At 44.0% G+C, this 14,232-nt stretch overlaps 1 long non-coding RNA gene across 1 annotated transcript; it reads right to left on the bottom strand.

The window, feature by feature from the left end:
* Positions 1–1,368: 1,368 nt before the first annotated feature.
* Positions 1,369–13,967, bottom strand: LOC311584372. The gene is made up of 3 exons (XR_014774840.1): positions 13,781–13,967; positions 12,788–13,002; positions 1,369–1,384 (listed from the first exon to the last, which is right to left on the bottom strand). It is a non-coding gene; the product is annotated as an uncharacterized lncRNA (long non-coding RNA).
* Between the last annotated feature and the right edge of the window lie 265 nt (positions 13,968–14,232).

Raw genomic sequence — 14,232 nt, 5'->3', positions numbered from 1 at the left:
TTAGACTTGACTTCCTGGGAGAAAATAATCATAAAAGTTTTTCTGGGAGACTCACAACTGTTTGGTGGTTTGAGCAACGAACAACATCAAAATCTGTGGACACTGTGCCTGAAGAAATTATGTGAAAGGAGAAATGGAAGCAGGAGTTCTGAAGGGACTTCTCTGGTAAGAAGGTGGATTCAAAGCTGCTTCATTGTGGTGCAAAGTAAGATGTTTCAAAACAAAGAAGAGTAGACTAAGTCCCAGGGAAAGGAAGACTGTAAAAGGCGCACCAAAAAGCAAAGGAGGCCATAAGACAACTGAAAGATGAGAAAGAAAACAGGGTGGCCCAGCAAGAGGGAGCAAGGAAGACAGAGCCCAGCCTTGGGCTTCCAGAGGGAAGGGGGTGTGGAGGGAGGGGGTGTAGAAGGACAGGATGTGGAGGGAGGGAAGTGGAGGGAGGGAAGTGGAGGGAGGGGATATGGAAGCCTTATTTTGAAGATCTCTCAGGGAGCCATGGTGAGAGGACCAGTCATCCCCAGCAGACAGCCCACAGGTCCAGCAACTCCAGGGGAAGTCAGTCCGTCACTTAGCCAGACTTGGAGAGCTGCAGCTGCGCATCCTCTTGGAATAAAAACTAATTTAAAAAAAAACTGAGCTATTCATCTAATTCTTTTTAGTTTTATGCTTATTGCTGGTTTACTGTATCCTTCTAAATCTTCCTTGTTTTGGGTCTTACTGCTGGTACTATGACTTGTGTTAATCTCTCTGAATGATGCTAGAGATTGAGCCATTAAATGAGAGTGTCTTACTAAAAAGATCATAACATAAAACTGTAGGGCATGTCCATAACAATAGATGCACCAATCACAACACAGAAACGAGAAACACTACTAGGTGAACAACACACATTCCTAAAAGATCCCAAGTCTTCCATTGACGAGTGCCACAATACTGAAATGGTTAAAGTGCCAAAGGCTCTGAAGTGTGTTTATAAACATGATCAATGAATTCAAAGACAGTACCAATAAGCAGACCAATAAAATAAGGAAATCAGTTGAGGACATAGAGAAGAATGTGAAGGAAATCAGGAAGGGAAAAAATTGTTGAACTGAGGTAAAAATAAGGCAAAAGTATGTGGCTGCTCATGACTTGCACCAGTTTACTTTTCAGCATGATCATGATCAAAGTTAACTTGGTTTGGTTAGCAGATCATGAAAGGCAAGATTTAAAAACAAACAACCTCCCACTACCACTTTGCTCCTCCCCTCTCCTCATACCTTCCACCAAAGACTGTTCAATGTCCTGGTCGGATCCTTGAAAGCTAAGTTGCTATGAAATCAGGCTTAGATTCAAGCTGTGCCCAGTGTTAGAACAAGATCTCATCTTGGTATTTGATGACACCCTGGGATAAAATGAGGTAGAAAATTTTAAACTAAAATGTCAGAAAATGCAAGCATCCTCATGGGACAATGCATCCTGTGGAAGAAGGTCCATGAAAAATGACCCATCTAGGAAGAGACAGGTCTGGATGACTCAGCTTGGTCTTATTCGAGTAAAGCCACTCTGCTAATTCACCGCCACTTTCCAGCATGGTGAGCACAGCGCATACCACATGAGGTCTGAGAAGCCATAAGCGCAAACTGTCAGGACTTGTGCAGAGGCAAAGGCAGACTTCCTATGTGTTCCTGACTCTCTTAAACCAACTGGTATGAGATGGACAAGGAAAGTTATAAAGGTGCATTTGAAAAGGAATTTAGGTGTAAGATTAACAGAAAGCCGAAAGGCCCTCCAATGTTGAAAAAAACTGTAATTACTTAAAATCTATAAGGGAAATTTTAAGGCTATTATAAGCAATGGGTTAGGCATAAGAGCATAAGTACCATTTAAATAATTGAATATGAATTTCAATCGAGTTATTAGAGTTATAATCTGAGTGGAAAGACTGCTGTAAAGGCAGAAAGAATACTTACTTTGTGACAATTTTTTCAACTAAAAATGGGAGAAAGTGTCAATATGGTAATGAAGAAATTCAGAGCTAAAACAATCAACCTCATGTAATTATCTATTCAGAAAAGTAGCATATAGCTGAAACCAAGACTATTATATCATTTAATAAAACCAAAACTATAATAAGCTTTAGGTCTGGGTTTAAATACCAAAGAAAAATAGCAAAAAAAAAAAAAATGTAACTTAGGATCAATCATCTATAAATTGGACTTTAATTACATCTGCTTTCTCTGATAAAGCTCATAGCTGATTTGTGACTATTCTATTTTTCCTCACCCATTTTAATGCTGAAAATGAGCCTCTTTGTTGGAGCATTATCTATTTTTCAAAAGAAGAAATATTACAACTTCTATCACCCAGCCCAGGAGGTGAAGAGCCCCAAGGAACATCATTCATTAGTACAATGGATTGACTGACTTCAATTTGATGATCTACACCAGGTTCACTAGGAACAGAAGTCACAATGCAATCAGCTAGACCAAGATTTAAGAAAATTCTGTGTATGTTAAAGACTAGGAGTCTGCGTAATTAGGGAGGAATGACATCAGTGATGGTGGGATGGCTGATCAGTATAAGAAACCTGGGGAGGTGTAGTGCCTGACCCTAGCCAAAAATCACCAGGGACAAACTTATAGACAAACTAACCCAAAATGAAGAACATTCTTATATGTAAAATTACAACAGCCACAATAACAACAAAATCCACAGGAAAACCAAAGCCTAGGAGGAGTATGAGTGCCTGAAGCAATCCGTGAAAGGAAAATATGAAAACTAGATCTTCTTAAATTTCAAAACAAAAATCCATGAGTGAGCCAATGAGAGAAAGAATACACAAACTTCAAAGCCGGAGGAAATATGCATCAATCACATTATCAACAAAGATGATACACACTCCAGTTCAGAGCTGAGGAAAAATATTAACAGAATTCATCTAAAAGATGTTAAAATAAAATTCAGTGAAAAGAAAGCCTATACACAGCAAATCTTCCAAAACCGGAATGTGCAGCATAGATATTTAATGAGGGAAGCTTCAGCTACAACCCCTCCATGAACACAGGGCAGCCCAGGAATGTGAGCTCAGTGCTGAACAAACCCACACAAACAAACTCTGCAGATTATGGTTGTCTTGCTTACTGTAGCCATGTGGGTGGATAATTCTAGAATCATGTATTTTGCAATGCATGTTCAAGACAAGCCATCTCTAATAACCTCAATAAAGAGCATCGTGGCAATCAGGAGGGATATTTATTGTTTCTTTTGCTTTTTAAAACATATGTTGGGAAATTAGGACAGGATATTAAAACAAAAAGAAAAATGAAGATTTAACCTGCAGGATTGGAATAGACTTAGAATCAGAACTACTAATATATACAGGAGAAACCCTGAAAGCTGGTTAGATGGTTTGTGATAAATGACAAGTAGCTAGACAATAGAAGAGAAACAGATGATAAATGATAGGAAGAAAGCAAGATGGATGGTAAATAAATTATAGGTAGATGACAGATGATAGAAGTTAGAGGATAGATAGATAGATAGATAGATAGATAGATAGATAGATAGATAGATAAACTTGTGGAGAGCCACAGATAGCAGCACCCCCTGCTGCTTCCCCGGCACAATGCGCCCCCTTTTGCGCATGCGCAGTGCGCCCCTTTTTGCGCATGCGCACTGAGCAAGCCCCTTATGTGCATGCCTGAAGGCATGGCGTGAGGTGGCGTGATTCGAAAAAGGCATAGCGTGAGGTGGCGTGATCCGAATGCACCAACCAGTAGCGACAATGTGGCAGTCTCTGATAGGACCAGGCACACTATAAAGGTTCTGTGGGAGCTTTTCCCAGGGTCACTCCAGGATCCTGAATAAAAAACTGCGGCAAGAAGAGTTCCCGGTGTTGGTGTCTTTCCTGTCGACATAAACTGACAGACAAACTGACTGACAAACAGATAGATGATAGGTAGATATATGATTGATGACACATACATGATAGACAGACAGGCAGGCAGGCAGACAGACAGACAGATAGATATAGATGATAGATGGATAGGGATAGATAGATGAGAGAGTGATAAACAAATCATAGATGAATGGTAGACAACCCACTGATGACAGGTGCTGAGAAAGCAGCATCAACACCACACATGCATCCCGTTTCTGTTGCTTGGCACAGCTTAGAACCAACGGAAGCTTAGAAGCCACAGATGCAGCCAAGCCTTCAGGTTTCCATGTAATATGCATTCCTAGTAAAGTTAGAGTTCTTTATCAAATATGTAACTCAGAAGTAGAAGGTGATATTTCAACAAGTTGTACGTGAGAATCAGAGAAGCCCCAGGGGTCATGGGGACCTTAGGAACAAACCCTGAGCACTGGCAGCCTCAACAAGCTAGGCACAGACACCCATAAACACTCAATATGCCAATTAAAGAGATAGGCTCTAGCTTAAGGAAGAAAAAGACTTATCAATAAGGCCACATGGGGAAGGGGGCCAGACAAGAATCTAGTGACCCCGAAGGCTGTCTCTGGGGTTCTGGCATGAGGTTTAGCTTCAAGAAAAGACAAGAAATGTGCATAATTAAGCTGTCCTGTCCTACCACTGGCAATTATTATTTTGGTTCCAATCTCTCCTGAGGGTGCTCAGACAGGTTGTTGGAACTGTGTCAAGTCTCCTTCTGGGAAAAAGCTTCCTCCTGGGTCTGCACTAAGCTTCAGTCTCCCCTTCCCCCAGCATGGAATTCCTGTGGACACTAAACCAGTGACTCTTAATCTTCTTAATGTGGCAACTCTTTAAAACAGTTCCTCATGTGATGGTGATGCCCCACCACCACCAACCATAAAAGTAATTTTGCTCCTATATCATAACTGTAGCTTTGCTACTGTTGTGAATCATAGTATAAACACCTGTGTTTTTTAATGGTGTTAGGCCACCCCTATGAAAGAGTTGCTCGATCCCCAAAGGGGTCACAACTCACAGGTTGTGCTTTAAATCATTGAAGTCCTAGGTTTATACCTAGAGAGCAAGTGGTGAACATAGCTCAGCAGTCCTAGTCAGGGTGTGGCCCTGCCGGTCACTTCCCATCTTTCTCTCAGCTATGCTATATCCTGAGCCAGGCCTCTGGCTTTTCTTCCTCCCAGTATGAATCTGCTGAGAAAATTCCAACTCCTTTGTGTACCTTGTCTCACCTGGAAGATATTTGAAGGGACGGGTACCACTGTCTGTTTGGGATGTCTTTGTTGCTATCAGGATGTTTGTTTGTTTGTTTGTTGTTTTATAGAAACATCATATCTTTATTCCTACAAAATATTGAATTCTAATGAGAAAGTACACAGTGCCCTGAACACCCCCTCGAGTGCTTGAACATACTTGTAGGCTCAACCATTCATGCGCCTCTGCATGCATGTGTGTGCGCATGGAAAGGACGGTGGGGAGGCAGGAGAGGTAGCAAATACATGTAGGCAATCCTGGGACAATGGTGTGTGATCCCCCTGAGCCGTTGTTATGATTATAACATGTTTGGTAAATTAGAGTAAAATGCTGCAAACCCGTTTTAAAGTGCAGAGGGAATGATAAAAGGCCGGAGCCTGAGCCCCTGAGTCTACATCTCAAAAATTTCAACCATTCCCCTCAGCACCTCTGAACTTTACAGCTTTGTCTCATCTCTTCTGGACCAATAAGGTTCCCCTTCCTGGAGAGTAAAGATCAATGCAGGAAGGAGAACGTCCAGTGGCTGTCTTGCTGGATCTGTGATTGGCTCAAAAGTCATACAAAAAGTCATGGGCTGTCAGGTATTCTGTAGGGCACGTTAAGGAGACAGTACCTAATAAGAACAAAGCATTCTCTCACAGCATCTTCCAAGCCTATTTCCAGCTTCCATTTAACATGAATTTAAACGAAAGCGATAATTATACACATTGTTGGTTTTTTTTTAAGTAAAGCTATCATATTTCCAAGTTTCTTTTACCCCAAGCTATATAAGAGCTTCCCCATTCTGCCTCGCCATTTTGTCATTTCTCTGTAGCACTGAGCTGGACCTCATGGGGTCCTGACACTGTATTTTTCAGGGAACCCACATCTCCTGCTGTCTTCCTTTGCTTTCTGACTCTCTTTCTATTTATGATACAAAGTAAAATGAAGCCCATTAAAGCATTTATTTACATGAAATCAGGGCACTTGTTCAGACACAGCATGTGGTCTGAAGAGGCAGACGTTCAAGCACGCATACATTTTTTCTGATTGCACTGGGACGTTTCTTTTTCTGGGTACTGGAAAGCTGCGACAGACCAGGATGCTCAGAATTCAAAATGAACACTTCCTCTGAATGCTGTGTGTGCTCTAGACACTGAGGTGTACATATTATGGCTTTCAGAGACCCCCAGAAGTTTACTCAGGGTCAGAAGCCTCTACTGACTTTGTTTGACACATGGAGGCTGGACATTCGTTTGGTTTGGACATTCGTTTGGTTTGGACACTCCCGGTACCCATCTCTGGGAGCCCAAGGTATGATCTATGAGTTGGAAACACAAAGTTCACACCAGGCTCCCCAGAGAAACAAAAGCAATGTCTTCCTCATCACCTTGGAAAACCATCCCAAAGGATCCAAAGGGGTGAAGGTTGATGTTTAATATGCTGTGGTGCTGCCAAAGGACTTCAAGAAGGAAGAAGGAGGAACCTGAGCAAGCTGAGGAGAGACCGCAGCTGGCCATGCTTTTGTACAGGACACTCAGGGGCTAGCTCAGAGTCATGCTGGGGTGTAGCCCAGGTGACATGGGGCATAGACCTCTCTGATTTAAACTTGGGAGAAAGCCATTCTCAACAAATACTTAAATTTGAAGTAAGAAATAAAATAAATAAATTCAAGGGAAAAAGGGCCAATTTTCTATACTATCTCAAATCGATAAAATAAATAACACATGGAAAATATTTCTCATGATTGCTTAAAATAGCCATTAATCTGTATGCGTTTGTAAACAAACCTTGAGATGGGTGGGTTTTCCTTCAATTCTCAATGTCTGTTTTAAATAGCACCCATCAGACCCTTCATCTGAAGTGTAAACCGCACTAAGGAATAGGAAAGCAAGAAAGCATGAATCTTCCTGTGCATCTAAAACAGTTGACTTCACAGTAAACGAAAATTAGCTGAATCCATTTGTGAAAGCAACTCCAACATTTAATTGGCTTGTTTTAAACTTAAGTTTATCAACCAATATGTCTATGATTTTGTCAACTCCTACCATGTGTCCTACAGTGTAAAGAGTACTGGGGGAACAAAGACACCATGCGAGGAACACCACCATGCCCTGAAAGACTTGATGGATGAGAGAGAATTCATAGGAACAGTTATGACATGATAGTTAGAAACAAGAGTCCCACATTGTATCGTAAGATAGTTGGACTCAGTGAAGGCACTGACTCCCTCCACCTTGGCAATGAAGAAATGCATTTATGTGCAACCTGAGTTGACAGTCCCACTGGCATGCTAGAGCACCCTGTGTGGGTTAAAGACCTGTTGTGAAGCTACTTTTTACCCATCACTCCTTTGTTTACCCATCATCCTTTTGGCCTCACAGTAGCGTTTCCTTGCACTCTCTGATTCTTCCATGAGTGTGGGGGTCTATCCTGGACCTATGAGTCTCCTCTTTCTGAGTTCTCAGTGCTGCTGCTATCCAGGGCCAGGGTTTCTTCATAACTTTCCTTCCTGCTCCCTGCAACCATGCCTTCAAGGACCCGACTCTGTTCCAAGAATGTCTATGAGACAGCTGAAAGATCACACAGCACCCAGACTCTGCCAGGGGCGTCACAGCTTGGCAAACCAAGCCAGGCCCCTGTACAGTAATCAGCATCGACACTTGGAGGTCCGCATTGTCCTAGGTCTCTGTTTTGCCTTTCTTGGGTGACCCCCAGCAGCACACTGTCCCTACTTCCTTCTTTCACGAAGTAAAAATACCTGGCATGCCAAGTCCTCAATGCAGTTTCAGTCAGTTTATCAACTTAGGTCCCCAAGAAACATGTGGCTTTAGCGGCTGCATTTTGGCTTATGGCTAAGTAATGTTGATATACCGGTACGTTTTCAGATCTTCATGAATCACAGGAGAGCCTTGCCTCAGGCTCTGAGGAGATCAGACCCCAGAGCCTTGTTCTAATAGACCAATGCTAGAGTGCACGGTGGTACAGAAGGCCGATGCTAGCTTTGTGCTCTCTCCATCCCTCCCACTCCCCCTCTCCCGTGTAACCTAACTCTTCCTCTCCTCCTCGGTCTTCATCTCCCTCTCCCTTTTCTTTCTCCTCTATCACTGTCTCAACATTCTTCGTCAGTTTATCTATGTCTCGAGAACCTTAAAAATGTTTATAAAAATATCATCCAAATAAATGTCATATAAAAATTCTCTAGTTGCTGTGCATAGTTACAAATATCTTTTTTTTTGCTTTGTTAATCATAAGAAAAGAATAATTAAACAATAAAAATAAAAAATAAAAAACAATGGGCTGAGAGATGGCTCAGAGGTTAAGAATACTGTCTGCTCTTTCAAAGGTCCTGAGTTCAATTCCCAGCAACCACATGGTGGCTCACAACCATCTATAATGAGATCTGGCACCCTTTTTGGTGTGCAAGTGTACATACAAGCAGAACACTGTATAAATAATAAATAAATGCATTAAAGAATAAAAAAATAAAAAAGAAAAGAATAATTACTTAGAAGAAACAAACTTACAAAAAAATTAAAAAGTAAAAGAACTCAGCACTATTGGTTTCTCTCTGTAAGAACATTCACTCCTTTGGAAATTAAGTTTCTCAGGCATGATTCCTATTTCACCACTCCTAATTATAGTTATAAGCCCCAACTACTACAAACGTCACAGTATTGAAGTCTGTGTTCCCTCGCTGCACAGTAGTCCTTCCAGGGCATCCAACGCCACCTACCAACACCAATCTAAGCAGGCTAAATGGTTTCAAATTGAGATGCTAACTCAAGTTGCTACAAATAGAGCTTTTTTTATCAGGAACCAGGAAGTGAACTCTGTGTAGAAGTAGAAAAAATGTCCCTAAGTTTTATAGATTGCCTTTTCATATAAAAAGATAAAGAAGTTCCTTTCCCAATTAATAAGAGGAACCAAAAGGACTTCCAAACTTTACCTTCAACAACCAACATGGGGAAGTCACTCTGGTGATTCAGATGATAATGACCCTCAGAGAATCTATAAATGTGGCCTAATTGGAGTAGATGTGGCCTTGTTAGAGGAAGTGTCTTAAGGGGAGGGGGCTGTCAGGCTTTGAGGCTTCAAATGTTCAAGCCAGGCCCAGTGGCCCACTGTCTCTTCCTGTTGCCTGCTGATCCAGATGTAGAGCTCTCAGCTGCCTCTCCAGCACCATGTCTGCCTGCATGCCACCTTGATGATAGTGGAGTAAACATTTGAACTGTGAGCCAGCCCCAGCTAACTGTTTTCCTTTATAAGAATTTCTGGGTCCATGGTGTCTCTTCACAGCAATAAAATCTTAGCTAAAAGAGTCACCTTACTTATTTTCTTTAGTTGATCCCTGGCTATTCTCTAAAGTGAATGCTGACATGCCTTTAGTTATAACTGTGTCAAGAACTGTATACACAAACACCCAGCCATGATGTCCCTGGTATGTGGGTCACCTGCATGAAGAGGTCCCCACTCTTTTCCCAACATTAACTACAACACTAACTAGTTTCTGCAAGAGTAGTTCTGGTGGTTCTTATCCCGGCCCCACAGAAGACCCAGATCTGTCTAGCCAGAGCTCCAGGCCTGTGACAGCCCCTCTCCTAATTACCTCCCTGCTCGGTTCTGGCCATGCCAGCAGAATGCCTCAGGCTGGGGACTTCAGGGCCAGACTTCAACATCAGAACCTTCTCCACCAGTTCTGTAAGCTGCAGCAGACAGGTGGGCAGGAGGGTGGGGAGGTGGGCAGGCAGGCGAGCATGGTGCTTGAGAATAGTGGAGGACTTATGTCCTGATCTAGACGTAAGAGGCAGAGCAAGCTAACTGAGAAATGCATGAGTTTTTGGTTTTTGAAACCTCAAAGCCCACTCCTATGGACACACCTTCTCCAACATATGATCATATATATTTCATGCAACACAGACACTGGGTCTTCCTTCTGCCACACTGAAACACCTTTTAAAACAGCAGTTCTCAACCTATTTCAACCTTTGCCGGGTTGAATGACCCTTTCTCAGGGGTCATCTAAGACCATCAGAAAACACAAATGTTACATTACAATCTGTAACTGTAGCAATATTACAGTTATGAAGTGGGAACAAAAATAATTTTATGGTTGGGAATTAGCACAAGATGAGGAACTCTATTAAAGGGTGGCAGTTAAAAACCACTGTTCTAGAACATTCCTATCATTTCAAAGCAAAAGTGACTCATAAACTCAGCTGGATTGGTCCATTTTGCTACCACACCTTTGTTGCTAGACAAAAGAATAAATACATTTGTTTATTTTCTGTTACTTCTTCCCTTTGCTTTTTGTCGGCTCTTAATCTTTTCTCAGTAGAGGACAGAGCAGTGGGATTTAGAGCTGCAGGATGTTTAGGTGGGAGAACAATAGAAGAGCATGCTTTGATTGTCAGGGTTTAGGCAATCAGCATTCCGACTTTGGACAAATTAAATTTCAGATGCCTGTTAGATGTCAAAATGGAGCCAATCCAGTAAGCATCCCTAATGCAGATGGGCAGGCTAAAAGAAAGAACAGAATCCTCTCAGGTCTAGATATTTCCTTCAGACATACACAGAGGGAAAATGTGGGAGGGGGTTCTATGAGGAACGGAATACAGAATGAGGGTGTGAAGCCCCTGCATTGCAAGTGCAGGGGAAGGGGAGTGGGGGGACTCCTTCCAAGTGAAGACTGAAGCTCTTTCTTCCCCAGAAGACCCAGCACCATTACGGGGATGGAAGAACTAGCCCACAGGAGAATGGAAGGTATGGATGGATCCAGAAACCAGCAGTGACAGTCTCTGAGAGGTGGCATAGTGGTGAGAAAGGGGACAGCTATATCTAGATGTCAGTGGACTGAGGAAATCATGCTCCGGGAAATGGCATTCAGCCACACATGGAAACCAAACCTTGCCTTCAATCCCCTGAAGAACCAGTCAGAGAAGCCTGGACATGGCCAACACAGCCAGCTTTCCATGTCATTGCCTTGGCTCAGAACTCGGGGATGCTCAAAGAAACACTCTCTGACTAGCGGGCCTTCCGGAGCCTTGACTGAGAGGCTGTGCTCAGAGCATGTTCTGATGGCCTTGTTTCTCTGGGACATATCCCATTTTTGTCTCTCTGCCAGTGAGTCTCTGTCTAATGAGACTAAACACCTAGATACTCTGCTTTAGGTCATGAATTTCTGGTTTTTGCTTCTCGTTTTTGTTTTTGATGTTTTAAGACAGTTTCTCTGTGTGGCCCTGGCTATCCTGGAACTCTCTGTGTAGACCAGGCTGGCCTAAAACTCAGAGATTTGCCTGCCTCTGCCTCCAGAGTGCTGGAATTGAGGGCATGCACCACCACTGCCCAGCACCTAACCACTCTGAAACAGTAGCCTACTAGTTATAATTGGGTGCAGGTGTTATCTTTTAAACTTCCTGGGGAGTTCCACAGGACTAGGTCAACAGGCACTCAGGACACTTCTGTGGACAACAGGCACCCAGGACACTTCTGTGGACAACAGGCACCCAGGACACTTCTGTAGACCATTCTCTGCAGCTTCTATCAGAGCCAACTCCCAAGCACTCCCTCATCACCTCACCCCTCAGTTAGATAGTGTCAGTTGCTGCTTTGGTTCCTGGTCTCTGCCGTCTGTTTTCTTTGCATTATGAATACTATCAGGAAGGAGCTAATGTAGGAAGAAGAGAGAGGAGGGCAGCAGACACTCTGCACGCATGGGTCAAGGAGACAGATGATCTGGCAAGATCCTGTAGGACCCACCGTGTGGGGACCCGTCACTATTCAGGGTAAGGGCCATTGAGGAACTAGCAGTGGTAATAACAGGACTGCAGCTCCAGTTCAGAACCAGGAGGGTGGTCTCCCAGGAGCCACCGGCCGTGGTAGACTCTGAGCAGCACCTCGCCCCAGAAGTGGGTACATGCGAGCACGTTACAGTCTCCAAGGACTGTTGTAGGTGGGGCTCAGGTCCCACAGCCAAACTGAGGAACTTAGCAGCTGCCGCCAAGTCATCCAGGGCCAATCTTCTCCTTTCAACTTGTGCTAATCCCTTGTCCTTTTCTCCCCTCAACCCTGGCCTCCCCTGCTCAATCCTCCAGGACTATAATAAAGCAAGAACCATGGGGTCACATGCCTGAACTCCATGTCAACCGACCCCTCGGCTCACACTGACACACTGTGCAGAAGACTGGAAGCTCCCTTCTTTCTTCTGTGCTTCTTGATTCCAATTTCTCCCCTAATGGACCACCTCCACCTAGCAGCTAGACATAGGGATTCTAGAACTCTCTCAAGAGCAGCAGTTCGCAGCCTGTGGGTTGCGACCCCTCTAGAGGTCCAACACTCCTTTCACATGGGTCGCAGGTCAGATACGCTGCAGATCAGCTTTTTGTATTACAATTCATACCAGTAACAAATTGACAGTTGTGAAGTAGCAATGAAAATGATTTTATGGCTGGGGGTCACCAGGACATGAGGAACTGTGTTAAAGGGTCGCAGCATTAGGACGGTTGAGACCCACTACTACTCTAGTGGCATTTGTGTATAAAGTGAGCACTAGAAAGGATCTAATACATATAAGGTTTGTGACGTTGGTGAAACACTGAAATTATTTCATTAGGAGTAACTTACATGCAGGTGGCCAGATGTCACACACAGTTACCAAGGATAAGGCAGGTCAAAGGAGACAGAGACAACCATGGGAGTCGAGCGTGCAGTTGGCCTGGAAGGAGGAAAGCAAACTATCGGGGCCCTCGCTAAGGTCACGTCAGAAGGAAGAACTCCTGAGGGTGGTGAGTATGCCGGAAGTAGGCCTTCTCAGGACTTGCCTATTAGGGAGAGATGACCTGAGGAAAAGCACAGAATGCTTGGCTTTTTGTACTGTGGTCAGTGACCCCCGAGTTCAGATAGAAAATTCTAGCTACCTAGAGGCTGTAACCCGGAGGCTACAACTGCCTCTACCTCAGAGACTCCATTCTGAGGGTCTAAGGGCATAGCTGAAGAAGTGGATGGAGCGCAGCACAGTACCTGGGAAGCAGGTGTGCCCAGAACCTACAGCTACGAGCAGCTGTGATAGCGGGTGCCATTGGGTCCACCCTGAGTTAGGAACAGAGTTGCCAACAGAGACATGACTCCATTCCCAGCTGTGCCGGGTGCCAGCCTGGGGGACTCACAGCTTAACTTTCCTTTTTTTTTTTTTTTTTTTTTTTTTTTTTTTTTTTAAGGCGGTAGCCTGGTAAATTTGTGCTATCCGGTCCCTGGTGCTCTTTAGCTCAATGACTTGCGGATTGTACACATCAACTTTGTACTCCTGGCTCCATTGTAGTAATCCCTGGGACTTCCTCCTCACCTGTGTTTACTGCCCACCCCAACTCCAGCACAGAGTCACCGCAGGGGGGCAGTGTTGCTTGTAACCACTTCCCACCAAGAACAGTGACTGGCTGGACTCAGAACTCACTTCTTAAGACCAACAGATTAGCTGCAGGTATGGGCCTCTAAGGTATTTCTCTGCAGAGCCTCTGAGATAGTCTTGCCTTAAAATTGCAGGGAGGAAGCGGTAAGGCCCCCGCAGGAAAATTCATTGGAAGAAAGAAAGAAGGCAGGCAGGCAGGAAAGAGCTCTTACCCTGCAGCCTCGCTCTGGTTGTCAGCTGTGGGCCTGGCCGAGAGCCTGGCACACAGGAGCTGTTCAGTGTGAATTAGAAGGAAGAAGTACCTCCACGCTGCCTTCTAGAAGACTCCACAAAAGCCCGATCATGAGAAGATAAAAATCACTTCCTTTCGGATGACAAGGTTAGCTTTGGCAGGGATTCTACCTGGAAAGGAACAGAAAGGACGCCGCAGGAGAAGCTCCGCGTTGTTGGCTTCCTAGCAAATTGTCCACAACGTTTTCCAATTGGCCTTTTGTTTCCACTGTTCCTGAATGGCACTGGGCAGAAGCCACTTTGCCATGACCTTCCCTACGAAACATTATATTCCACTTTGTTAGTACTGCCTTGCTCTCACGCTGCATTGTGCCACTATAACAGAGTCCCTGAGAGCAGGCTGTTCGTTAAAGACGGATGTGTTTCTTACAGT

The sequence above is a fragment of the Acomys minous genome (genome assembly GCF_964271855.1).
Source record: "Acomys minous genome assembly, chromosome: 15".
Taxonomy (NCBI): Eukaryota; Metazoa; Chordata; class Mammalia; order Rodentia; family Muridae; genus Acomys; species Acomys minous.
This window is presented reverse-complemented; position numbering and strand designations above follow the sequence as displayed.